The sequence below is a fragment of the Tenrec ecaudatus genome, chromosome 4 (assembly GCF_050624435.1).
Source record: "Tenrec ecaudatus isolate mTenEca1 chromosome 4, mTenEca1.hap1, whole genome shotgun sequence".
Taxonomy (NCBI): Eukaryota; Metazoa; Chordata; class Mammalia; order Afrosoricida; family Tenrecidae; genus Tenrec; species Tenrec ecaudatus.
In genome coordinates this window covers 84,041,802-84,054,730 of record NC_134533.1, presented here as the reverse complement: position 1 = coordinate 84,054,730, position 12,929 = coordinate 84,041,802, and the positions used below count along the sequence as shown (strand labels likewise).

Genomic DNA, 12,929 nt, shown 5'->3' with positions numbered 1-12,929 from the left:
CTTTGTGGTAAGGGCTCCAAAGAGGTGAGTTGGTAGATTTGCTTGAAGGACACGGGATAATCACTGGGCCTTATTACGCAAACATTTGACGAAAATCAACACTTGCGTTGGTGAGAAAACGGCTAGGGAAGCTACCCCAGGAACTTTCATTTTCATGAAGACAATGCACCTGCTCTGTTTGGGACATGTCATTGGGAAGCCTTACCTCACCCACCTGATAGCCCCTGTCTTGCTCCTTGCAACTTCCTTGTCCCCCTAAGTTTGAAGAACATTGTAAAGGACATAATTTGAGGCCCTAGAGCAGTGGTTCTCAACCTGTGGGTCGCGACCCCTTGGGGGATTTGAGCGACCCTTTCACAGGTGTTGCCTGATTCATAACGGTAGCACAACGACAGTGATGAAGTAGCAATGAAAATAATTTTATGATTGGGGTCACCACAACCTGAGGAATGGTATTAAAGGGTTGTAGCATCAGAAAGATTGAGAACCACTGCCCTAGAGGATTTCCAAACCGCCATTTTTATGTGCTGTAAATCAAAGAGGGTAGAATTCTTCAGGAAAGGCTTAGAGAAATGGAAACTTCAATTTCAGAAGTTTAGACACCTAGGGAGGAGACACTGAAAAATAAGAATAGCTTCAAATGTTGATATTTTTGTTTAATAAAGAGTTTATGATTTTATAGCAATATTTTTTCACCTATATTTGGAATTTTCCCCCATATTTGGAATTTTGGAGACTTTTCAAATCTCACTAGGTCTCTGGTGGCACAGTGGTTATGCATTGGGTTTTGATACACAAGGTCAGAAGTTCAAAACCACTAGCCACTTCGGTGGAGAAAGAGGGGGCTTTCTACTCCCATAGTAGAAATTGACAAGGGCAGTTCTGAGTGGGCATTGACTCAAGTGATTGCAGTGAGGGGTTTTTTTTGAAGTTGGGTCCATAGTTACCAATCATGTTCCCTGAAGACCTGAGTAGCTCTTTGCTCCATTTGGATTTGTTGACGGGAATCCCAGTGACCCCAGGAGACAATGCGTCCCTGAGGAGGGGCGGCAACATTGAAGAGGAAAAGCTCTCCATCAGGGTAAATAAAAATGGGAACAGAGCCACGCCTGCCTGCTTATAACAGAATCCTCTGTTGTGCAGAAAACAGTGGAGAAATTGTTCGACATCTCATTCCTGATGGAAGCATTCTGACTGCAAAGCCGGAGTCAGCTTTGATGGCCTGCCCTGGGAGGAAGCTTCGTCAAAAGGCACAAAGTGGGCCTGTGCACAGAGAGGGTCCGAAGAATGATGAGGTTGGTAAAAGGAGACCCCACATTCCATTCTTTTTCTTGGGTAAAACTCCTAGCACCGGGGTGGTCCATCTAGCCCAACCCAGGTTAGCCCCAGCCTTGGGCTCCCCAGAGAACTCAAACTCCTCTCGGAACCACAAGCTCGCAGTCAGAGAAAGGAGGGTCAGAGGAGGCCTGCGGGCCAGTGCCCCAGTCTTTGACTGGCTTCCTTAAAAGGAGTACATAGCAGGAAGCCCTGAAGTTATGGGTCTCTGAGGGCCCAAGGGCAGGCTTCATGAAAGGCAGTATCACCCAGAACCATATAGGGGCCCCTTGAAAAAGGAGATAAACTAAAATAACCTGGAAAAAGAAGTATAGCCAGTTGCTGCGTTTTAAAAATGTCCTTTTCTCTTGAAATTTCATCAGCATGACTCACTGAATTGCAGGCCAAGATTCTGAACCTCTGAGTCAGACGAGGCCTCAGAATCTGAAGCTCAATGAGACTTTTACCTAAATAAAGCCTTCAAACCAGACCTGCTGTGATACTTAGTTTAGAAATTAGCCAATTCAGCAAAAGATATGCCCTTGCATCTCTACTATGCAGTTGCCCACAGGTTCCTGGACCTGTTGGTGAGATTTTTCTCTGCTATGGGAGATGCCTTCCATTTTCCTTAAGCCTTCAATGTGCATCTTTTCATAGCTTCTCTGCTTATTTAACACTTTAGTAAACCGCTCAGCAATGCTCCTAGGTGTTTTTTGGCTCTTTCAGCTGGAATAAGGATGATGATAGAGCACACATTTCATAAAGGATGCAGGATCTTGTGTCAACCTGAGGGTATTAAAACTGAATGGGGTGGAGTTTAGCCTGTCAATCAGGTGACAACTTGATGGTGCCTCCTTGTGGGTGTGGCCTTCTCATGAGGATTCTGGGAACTTCCTTTCCTCCCTGGAGGTGGGCCACACACACACACACTCTTTCTCTGCTTCACCTTCCTGCCATTGAGTCACATGGAGAGCTGCCACAGCCACACTGTCAGAACCACACGGAGACTTGTGAGAGCCCTGAAAAGGTTTCTCCTACCACTGGATCCACAAAAGTTTGCACCCACTGGTTTGTGACATTCCCACACAGCATTGCATGTGCTACATGAGTCTGAAGAAGAATTTGTGGATTAGTATTGGACTTATAGACTGGATCAAGACTGGCCTGTGATCTTTTCTTCATAAAAAATTGCTCTTTGATATAAAGCTCATTCTTCTAAATGTATTAGCGTCCTTAGAATGGTTTCTCTAGGAAACCCAGCCTAACCCAGTCATCAAAGGGAAGGGCATTTATCTTGGGATCTTAGCCTGTTGAGCTGGAAGGGATCTCAGTTCATGTCATCTGCTCACGCTCATTATACAGATGTTGTTATAAGCAGTTGTCAAGTCAGCTCCACCCCCAACTACTGGCTAGCCTTTGCTCAAGGAATTAAACTGCCTGATTCTGTGCTATCCCATGATCTGTTGCAGATTAGATTATGTGAACCATTAGGTTTCCACTGGCCGATTTTCTTGCCCAAGGAAGAGAACTTAGACAAGAAGGTAGAGGCTACATATGCCTTACTCTTTGGGCAACATTGCCTCTACTTTCATTAATTATATTTCCAGATGAATCCCTTGACTCTACCAAAACCTTATCTGGATATGGGCAGAGAACGTGAATTCTGCATTTAAAGGATTGAAGGTGGAGTCAATTTCCAAGTATGACCACCAACTCCTTGTTGTCCCTCGATTCCAACCAAGTCAACTAAGAAGGTGGCTATCACAATTGTGGTGGCAGGATGTCTGGAGACAGACCAGGGGCTGAGAGATGTGACGCGGGCATCACACTGAGACAGGGCTACAGGCTTTATGAAAGGAAGGTTGCAATAAAACGTTAACCAAAACAACAGAAACCAGAATCTTGGTCTATGGAAACTTCAGTAGGAGCGGTACATGGGTGTTGTCATTCATGTGAATGAAGGATGCAGTAGGCAGGTGGACTAAGGATGCCTTTGGCATCAGACTGCTGGAGTCAGAGTCCAGAGGCCCCTCGCCTAAGTACAGGTGACAGAGATTGTGATGAGGATCCACACACTTAGAGGGATTTCTAGGACAGGGTAGCCAGGCCTCCTTAAGACCCAAAGAAGACTCTATCAGAACCCAAGGAAGCTTTTGTCAGGACTCCATTCTCTTTGGATTTGTCTTTTTCTCTCAGTTCTCATCTCTCCTCTGTCTCGCGTTGTCGCTCTGTCTCTGTCTCTTTCATTCTCGCATTTACTTTTCCTTGACATCTGTTTCTCTTTTTTCACGTACTGTGTTGTGTCCACCTCTTTTTGCCAATTGTAGCTCTCTTCACTTAGGTTTGCACATGGCCCGGGTGGCCACCTGGCTGTGAGTTTTTCGGATTCTAAGGTGATAAGAAGAGAAAGCAGATGAAGTCACATCAACTTTTTAGTTACACAGACTGCTGACCAATTCTGGGGTTGTCTGCCCTCGTACCAGGTGTCCAACCCTTGTCCAATCACTGGTGGCTACGAGACCAAGACATCACTTCCACTTGGAGGGGGAACAATGCAAACAAGGGAGTGACCTTTGAGGCTCCAGTGTTGCCAATCACAGGCCTTGTGCTGATGAGCATTGTTCTACTTCTTTGAGCCTTAGTTTTCTTGTCTGTATCAGGAGAGACGTATTACCTATTTGCATAAGGTTGTTGAAAAATTACATACAGAAGTTGAAACTCCTACCATCGGATTGGGTACATGTAAGGAAATGTTTGTTCTTCTTGAGTCTTGGGCATACTCAACCCATTCTAGAGCGGGACCTCTGGACCTTCTCTCTCTTGCATCTTCCTTTCTCCTGATGGTTGCTAATATTTCTCTTTTTGTCAGCCCGATGCTTGAGCATTTCACAACAGGATGCATGGGAGCCAGTGTTTTCCATTTGGATATGACTTACGTAGTCTGCCCGGCTGTTGTCAATAACATTAAACAAGAGAAGGGTGTGGTGTACTGGACTGAATAATGCTGTGATATGTGGTTTTTTTTGTTTTGTTTTGTTTTTAATTGGTCCAACAAAGGAGGAAACTGTCCGTGAAGACACACTGGCTCTTATAACATAAATATGGACCTCTGTGTTGCTGTTTGGCAACAATGTTCCAAAATTTCCCTCAAGAAGCTCAGGCCAAGTTGAAAAGCAACCACAGAATGCGGAGATATAATATTTAATAAAAGGCAAGCCTTACTCCGAATGCCAGGCATCGTTGTAAGCAAATACGTCACCAACCATAGACACCATTCTCCCTTTCCCATTCTCTCAGTCTCCTGTCTTCACACATTGCAAGGCTAAGTGGGTGAGCTGTGTCCGTGAGGCTGTTCGGGTCTGAGGGCTGACTCATGGCGAGGCAGGTTGTCAAGGTCTTGGGAAATCAGGGACAGAGTTGTAACTGAGCAAGAACTAAACAGACAGACCAAGTGCTAGCAACCATGGGGAGGCGAGTCTCCACAGATTTAGAACTCTTCCATTTAGGAGGGTCTTGCACTCAGAAGGCTTTGACCTTGGGTTTAACACTGCCATTGCCATCTTGAAATGTTTAATCATTGGTTTTAAGCAAGAAACCCTCATTCTCACTGGGCCCTGAACATTAAGCAGCAGTTGCGCCAACTCTCCGGACTTACTGCTTTCCGGTCCATTCTGACTCCTAGGACCCCTGTAAGCCCCCACAGTCACACTGCCGTCTCGTCAATGCTGACTCACAGAGACCCCTGTCGATTTCTGAGCCTGTAACTGTGTATGGGAGTAGAAAGCCCAGTCATTGTCCTGCAGAGCTGCTGGTGGTTTCAAACTGCCGATGATGTGGATCATAACCCAACTCCTAACCACTACACCACCAGGGCTCCTCAGGGACTCTATAAGGCGGAGTGAAACTGCCCTTGTGGATTTCTGACACTGTAAATCTTTACGGGAAGAGAAAGTCTTATTTTTCTCCTGTGAAGCAGACTGGTGGTTTCAAACTGCTGATCTTGCGACTGGCAGCCCAAAGCATGTGGCGCTCATTTCCAGACATGCCCCAGGCAGGGAAAACAAAGGAAGCCTGAAGGAGGAATGGCACGGCCCCTTCCAGTTATCAGGGAAAGAGCTGGGACAGTCAGCAAGGGACTCGAACCCAACAAAACCAGGCAGAGGCCAGTGACTCACCTTAAACGGGCAAGGCTTGAACCGCAACTGATGCCCACATGGGGGGCTGTGCCCTCAGGTCTGCCTCTCGGTGGTATAAGGAAAGCCGCTCTTATGGCAGGTACCAATCCTTATCCAATCAGTTGTGGCCAAAAGGGCAGGGTCCCTTGGTCACAGTTGTCAGCAGCAAGTCAGTTCAGGCAGAGGAGAATGCCCCACTCCCTGGGGAGTCCATGGCAGCAGTCACTGAAGGGCTGTGGTTTCCGTGCAACCAGAGATGCCTGGAAGGAAGAGGCTGGTGATCTCCGTCTGAGAACCCAGCCATTGCAAACACAGGGGAACAGCGTTTCACTCTGACACACGTGCAGTTGTTCTGAGTCAGAAGCAACTCTCTGGCAACTTGTTTTCTACTTATAGACAGACCTGGCTTCAACTGCCAAGTTTGCCCCTTACAGGCCCTGTGATTTTGGGTAAGGCTCCTCCCTCTTTCTAAGCCCTGGTTTCCACATCTGGAAAATGAGCAAAATATTATGCGCTTTTACATTGTTATAAAACCCCTACTTATATTTGGTGAATATAGAATAAATGGTTCTAAGAGTCCTGGTAGCACAGTGGTTAAGCTCAGATGCCAACTGAAAGAAAGGTCAGTGGTTGGAAACAGCCAGTCATTCAACAGGGAAAGATCTGGCAGTCTGCCACTGTGAAGATTACAGCCTCGAAAGCCCTATGGGCAGTTCTCTTGTGTCCTACAGAGTCATTATGAGTTGAAATCCAATGGATTTGGGTCATCTTAGGTCTTAAGAAAATTCTAATCCTTTGGCAAGGCATGTGAACGGGGAAAAAACCACTTATCCATGGTTGTGTTAGACAAAGTTCTCTAGAAAAACAAAATCAGAGCGCTAATAATTATATATATATGCAGATAGATATATAACATGACATAAACAATTAATTAATCTATAAAGCAGTACAAATGACTCAGTTCAACTCACTCCCATTAGACAGTTGTGAGACACTGGCAGTCCTTCAAGTCTTGAGGGCCACCGGGTAGTCCTCAGTAGAGCAATTCAGGCTATCCAGGCACAGGCAGCAAACAGCAAGGCAGGTCACCAACAATCAGCCAGATGACAGGGTCCCACAGTCCCCAGCTGAAGAGATGTAAATTCCAATGGTGTGGTGAATCAGGTCTTGAAGGAACCTCAAATTACAGCAATACAGTCCACGGGTTAGGTGTCCCACAGGTAGTGTAGCTTGCAAACAGAGGCACAGAACAAGCAAGGCAACTGCACTCTGGTCTGAGGAGCAAAGAGCAAGAGACCAGAAAGGTGAGGCTCGGTGAGCCATTTATCTCTCTGCCCTTCAATTAATCCCACATGTGTTTATCGGCCAGGTTGGTACAATCAACTAACTCCCTTAATGGTCCTCAGTTTCCCCATAAGTTACAGTGGACTGACATCCCACGACTAGAGAAGGGCACAGCACACAGAAGGTATTCATTACATACATTAAGTGAATGAATGAAGCTGTGTATCCTGCCACACTACAGTAAGGTATTTGTAGGCTATTCGCAAAGCCTACGAAAGGTTTCACAACTATAAGATTATCTTTTTGTTGACTTTGGAAGAGAAGATTTATTACTTTGGGAAAAAAATCAAATATGTTGGATATCAACTCAACTTGAAAATAAAATAGCTTTCTGAACTCTTGCCTGCTTGGGAATTTGGGTTGTTCTTTTGTTATTGACACCAGCGGAGTTAACTCATCCAAAAGTAACCAACTGAACTGAGATTCTTTGCATTGCTTTTCTTCCCTCAAAGCCCTTCTTTGCAACTCAAAAGGGAAGTGCTGTCAACACACGGGCGACCACAGAGGAAAAAGCTTAATGAAGGACAAGACATTCAATATGCATGCTTCTACATCAGAGCATGCGATTTCTTTTCATAGTAGCTCATGAAGCATGAAGAGTGCTTAGGAGGGGGAAATATCATTAATTATCCCTAGAAATGCCAAGAGGGGAAATGTCTTATGTACAAATGACACAAAGCGCATATTTTTCTTGTTCCAAGTTTATATATCCCAAATTAGATCAAAGGAAATCCAAGTGTCACCACCATGCTCAGTCCTGGGGAAGGGGACATACGGCCTTCAAGAATAAAATCTCAGCCTTCATACTGAGCGGTTGAAGTTGAGCTTCGCCAAAGTGGAATAACCCTGAGATTGAATGGGTCCTTTACCCTGTACGTGCGCGCCACTTCAGATTATGGCAGTAGAATATGATGAACAATTGCTACTGGAGTGGAGCTAAGTCTCCACCCAAGATCTGTTCTCCTCCTCCCACTGTGTACTTGTAGCTTCTCACTTGGGGTCTATGTTTCCCAGACCTCTCGGACTAGGGGTGACCATGTAGGTACTTTCTTAGAGAATACACTGTGAGTGAAAGTGGTGTGTGCCACACCCACAAACAGTCTGTGCAGCACTCCCCAGCTCTACTGCTCTCTCGATGCTCTCCCTACTTAACCGGAGAGCCCATGTAACTTGTGGGTTGACAAGACTGGGTCCCTGAATGACTGTGGAAAAATCTTGCCCACCCCTTTCTGACAAGGGACAAATGTAAAGAGCTGACATGGTGTTAAGCTGCTGTCATTTGGGGATTTGTTACAGCCGTGGGCCTCTTCTAACACAGTTACTATATTTTGAATTCTTATTTTGTGACAGGCTATGAATCTTCCATATACTACTTTACTGAATCCTAGGGAGTCTTGGAGATAGGTAGTGTGGTGTCCATGACAATGGATCTCATAGATTTCCAACTACAGGAAGTATAATTGACCAAGGGTCCCAACTGTTTTGCTTTGAAATGGACTCAATTCGCCCAGAATTGAGGCAGTACTGCTTCTAGGAGACAAGGGACTCCTCTGATGGCTGACTTTGGCTTAGAGATTCCCCTGTAGCCTTGGCACGCTGTCTCCAGATTTGATACAAGACACAACCTTCTTTCCCTCTCTCCTATCCTCGGGTTTGATCTGATAGCTCTTGGCTCCCTTGTTTTCGTTTTCAGTGTGGCTGCAGCACAGACACTTCCATCCGCAAGTCATCCTCTAGAAGTTTCTACGTGGTCTCACCTGATACACAACGTTCTTCAGTTTCAAGGTCCCCATCTTCTCTCCTTGGCTTTTCCCTGGTCAAGTTTTTCAACACGAATTCTATCGAGAGATCTGTTTTGAGAAGACCTAGCCGAATCCAGGTAAGTATTATCTTTATTTTACAGATGAGAAAAAAGTAGTAAAGGGTGTAGATGACTTCCACAAGAGCACCAAACTCAAACTCACGCTCCCTGCCAGGAAGGTGATTCCAACTCACAGTGATCCTGGGACAGAGTAGAACTGCCTCCACGAGTCTCCAAGACTGTAACAGTTTACAGGAACAGAAAGCCTCATAGTTCTCAGATGGAGCAGCTGGTGGATTTGAACTACTGACCTTGTAGTTCAATAGTTGCTAACAGCTAGTCACCCTGGGCTCCCTTGACCAAGACCTTACAACTGCTATGTTATGATATTGTAATTTAAAATTTGGCCTCTGGAGGGTGTACTGCTGAAGTGCATAACATCAGACGTTATCTTTTAGAGCATAGGCTTTGGAGTCACAAGCTCTGGATGCAAATCCAAACGCCATCATTTATGTCTTTGAGACCTTTGGCACGGCCCTATTGTTGCTGCTGTCAAAGCCATTCCAACTCTCGTGACTCTACCGGACATAGTAGAAATGCTTCTGAAACTTCTGAATTGTAATCTTACGGAGAGACCAGTCTCGGGAGAAGGACATTATGTTTGGTAAAGTAGAGGGGAAGAGAGACAGAGGAAGGCTCTCCGCAAGATCGATTGACCCCACGGCTCAGCACAGGAACAATCGTCAGGACGGGGCAGGACTGGGCTGTGTGTCATTCTGTTGCGCAGAAGGTTGCTATGAGTTGGAACTGACTCGATGGCGGTCCTAAAAGCAACAACAAGGATCTTTGTGGAGGTGCCCTGGTGGTGTTGTGGGCTATGCTAGCCTCAAAGTCAATGGTTCCCACCCACCGGGCACAAGACGGAACTCTGTGATCCCCTCAAAACTCACAGTCTCCGAAACTCAAAGAGGCAGTTCGGTTCTGCTCGATAGGGTCGCAATGAGTCGGAATGGAATTGATGTGACTGCTCTTTGGTTCTTTTTGGTTTGTCTTGGAACCTTGACTGAAGCATGTTGCCAGGTCTTTCTGGAACAGAGCTGCTGGTGGAGTCAAGCTAGAGACCTTCCAGTGATCAGTCCAGGACTCCCAATCTAGGTCTTTTCAAGTTTTACCTTCCTCGTCAGGAAAATCAGGATAAAAACCATGCCTTAACTGCTTGTTGTGAGGGCAAAGAGAGCATGGATACAGAAGTAGTTCGTGGGTTCAATGAGGCAGCATTGACGTGATGGCAGTGAGCAAGCCTAGGGCACTGTTGGGTCAACTAACATCATGTTGGCAGCAACCCCACCAGTTACTCTGAAAGATAAAGTCGAGTCTAGCTTCTCTCTTAAAGATTTACAAGCCTGGGCTGCTGAGACCAGATGCGTCAGCGACATTAGCCCAGAGAATCAGAGGAGCAGTGCCCAGACTGTGGGGCACCTCTTCCTCATCTGCCCTGAGACGAATGGAACTGTGGGACTGAGTGGCAGTGGCTTCCTGGCATATGGAGGCCAAGGCCAATGGACCATGTGACTGAGACGAAGGACTGTAGAGAGACTTGGCTACTGTGTGACAGAGACCGGAAGCCAGAAAGAGAGTTGGCCTTAAGGAGATCAATGACAGTATCCTTACTGTTTGTGGAACCTGACTCATAGAAACCTATTAACCTTCTAATCAATCTCTTTAAAAAGAAGAAGAAGAAGAAGAAGAAGAAGAAGAAGAAGAAGAAGAAGAAGAAGAAGAAGAAGAAGAAGAAGAAGAAGAAGAAGAAGAAGAAGAAGAAGAAGAAGAAGAAATACAGCCTTGGAAATTCTATGAATCAGAATTGACTGGGTGGCAGTGGGTTTGGTTTGGGGTTTTCAGATAGATCTATGTCGATTATTTCCAACATCAACAAAATTATTTCGATGTGCATCTGTTTCCAGTCCTAGCATATTAAATGGTAAGAGGAGGGCCTCAGACTTTGGATCCTACCCTATTTCTAGCTCAATGTTTAGTGAATACAATGAATTCCAAAGAATTTTGTTGAAAGGATACTTAATAACTGAGTGAATGGGTAAGCAAAGGAACTCCACTTCAATTTCTTTAGTTATATAACAAGCAGTTAGAAAATTTAAAACTAGAAGGAATCTTGGAGAATTAGTCACCCTTCCTACTTTTGCAAATAGAGAATTTGAGATGCAAAGTCACATGGATTTCTCTTCAAGTCAGGACCAGAATCTACCTAGCCATTCCAACTGGCTTTGTTGTGATAGCAATCAAAACCGAAACACACACACACACACACACACACGTGCGCGCACGCACACACACACGCACAAGATTTACTTTTTGTAAAGAGGAAATAGAATTACTAGGTCATATAGAAATTCAATGTTTAGCCTTTTGAGAAACTATAAAACTGTTTTCCATGATGGCTACATTTTACAATTCCCCCACCTCCCTGCCCAGCAACAGATGAGCATTTCAATTTCTCACATACGCACCAACATTTGTTGTTTCCCTTATTTATTTATTTATTTTGTAATTTGTTTTTAATAATACCAATCTTCAAAAGCTCACTGCCATGCAGGCTATTCTGATTCGTAGTGACGCTATAGGGCAAGGCGGAACTGCTCCCATGGGTTTCCAAGACGGTACATCTTTATGGGAGGAGAAAGCCTCATCTTTCTCCCACAGAGCAGCTGGTGGGTTCCACCTCTCGACCTTGTGTTGCACAGCCCATTGGGGAATGCACTACACCATCAGAGCACCTACGACACTCCTAGGGCGTCCGAAATGGTTTCACATTATCATCTTGATTTGGGTTTCTCTAGACTCTGTTGCCGTTGAGTCAATGTGTTGAGATTTATTACTTATTGGTTTTTATTTAAAATGATTTCATGTATTTTTCTTTTTCTGCTTTTGATCATTTTCTTTTCATATTTTTCTACTATGAAAGTTTTCATTACTCCCTTTTCTTCTAGTGGCTAAATTAGATCGGGGTGTCAAGCTCAATGAAAACTTGGGCCATTTGGTGCAACAGGTAAAATTCACAAGGGTCACATCACATTTATACATTTTGTTAAATTAATATTTTGAAGTGAGGATTCGGGAATATAGATAGGATAATTAAAACACTATATAATTGCTTTTAAACATTTATTTTATTTAATTTATTTATAAAACTAAACTATTCTTTTATACCCAAAACTTGCCAGCGCTTTTCTCCTACTAGTTTTCACTTACCTCTTATGTTGTGACCAGGAAATATAACAAAGGAACTAATTAAAAAACACAAAATGTTGGACAGCTGATGAACATGATGCGCGATCATAATAGCTTCCCTCTAAAATTGTTAACTATTACTGCCACCAGGTATGATTCATAACAGTACAACCAGAGTGCTCTTTTTAACCTTTTCGCTGCTGGGATCTGTTTACATGAAGTGACACCGAGAGTGGCAGACATATCACTTCCAAACGTTGCCGGAACTGAGTCAGCGCGTTTATACACGTCCACAGCCCCCAGGAAAGGCACTGGCTTCGTGTAGACTCGTCTTCAGTAGTTAAAGGGTTAACAAGGAGTTGTATGTATGGTATTGCCTCCATCTCTCCTAAGTGCTATTTTTGTCATAACAATTTTTTTCTGTTTTCATTTTATTTCAGAGCATCGCGGGCCTCAAAAAATTATCTTGGGGGCCATATGGGGCCCTCAGGTCCCCAGTTTGACACCCCTGGATTAGCTCAATCACCAGTTCTGTTCTCTCAGTTAAGTCACAGTGACCCATCACGTCTGCAGCAACACATGCTTCTTTGTGAATAAGACTGACTATCAACTAGAAAAGGCAGGTGGATACTCAAATGTATTCATGAAAATTAGCAGTTGAATAGAAATTAGTAAAAATAAATAAGGTGCAATCCTATTTGTGCATCCGTTTTATGGTTCCATTCTTAGAGCATTAACGTGGCAATCACAATGCTACCTGTACTCTGTGCCACGGAGGCTGCTGAGGGGACACAAAGGGGCAGGGAAGCCATGTGTTCCATTACTGTTCATGTGAATTAAGGCCCATTTCAGCCAGGTATCGGCACTCTGTCTGAAGGTGGCCCCTTATAGTTAGGAGCCCTTCTGACACACAGGTTAGCATACTCAGCTGCTAGTCAACAGGTCAATAGTTTGAACCCACTAGCAACTCTATGGAAGAAAGAAGTGACAGTCTGTTTCCATAAAGACTTACAACCTTGGAGCTCCTGTGGGGACATTCTCCTCTGTCC

The 12,929-nt window shown here is 44.6% G+C and overlaps 1 long non-coding RNA gene across 1 annotated transcript; it reads left to right on the top strand.

The window, feature by feature from the left end:
- The first annotated feature begins 1,148 nt into the window (after positions 1-1,148).
- LOC142446975 (uncharacterized) lies at positions 1,149-12,563 on the top strand. The gene is made up of 3 exons (XR_012784049.1): positions 1,149-1,295; positions 8,527-8,712; positions 12,321-12,563. It is a non-coding gene; the product is annotated as an uncharacterized LOC142446975 (long non-coding RNA).
- The last annotated feature ends 366 nt before the right edge of the window (positions 12,564-12,929 follow it).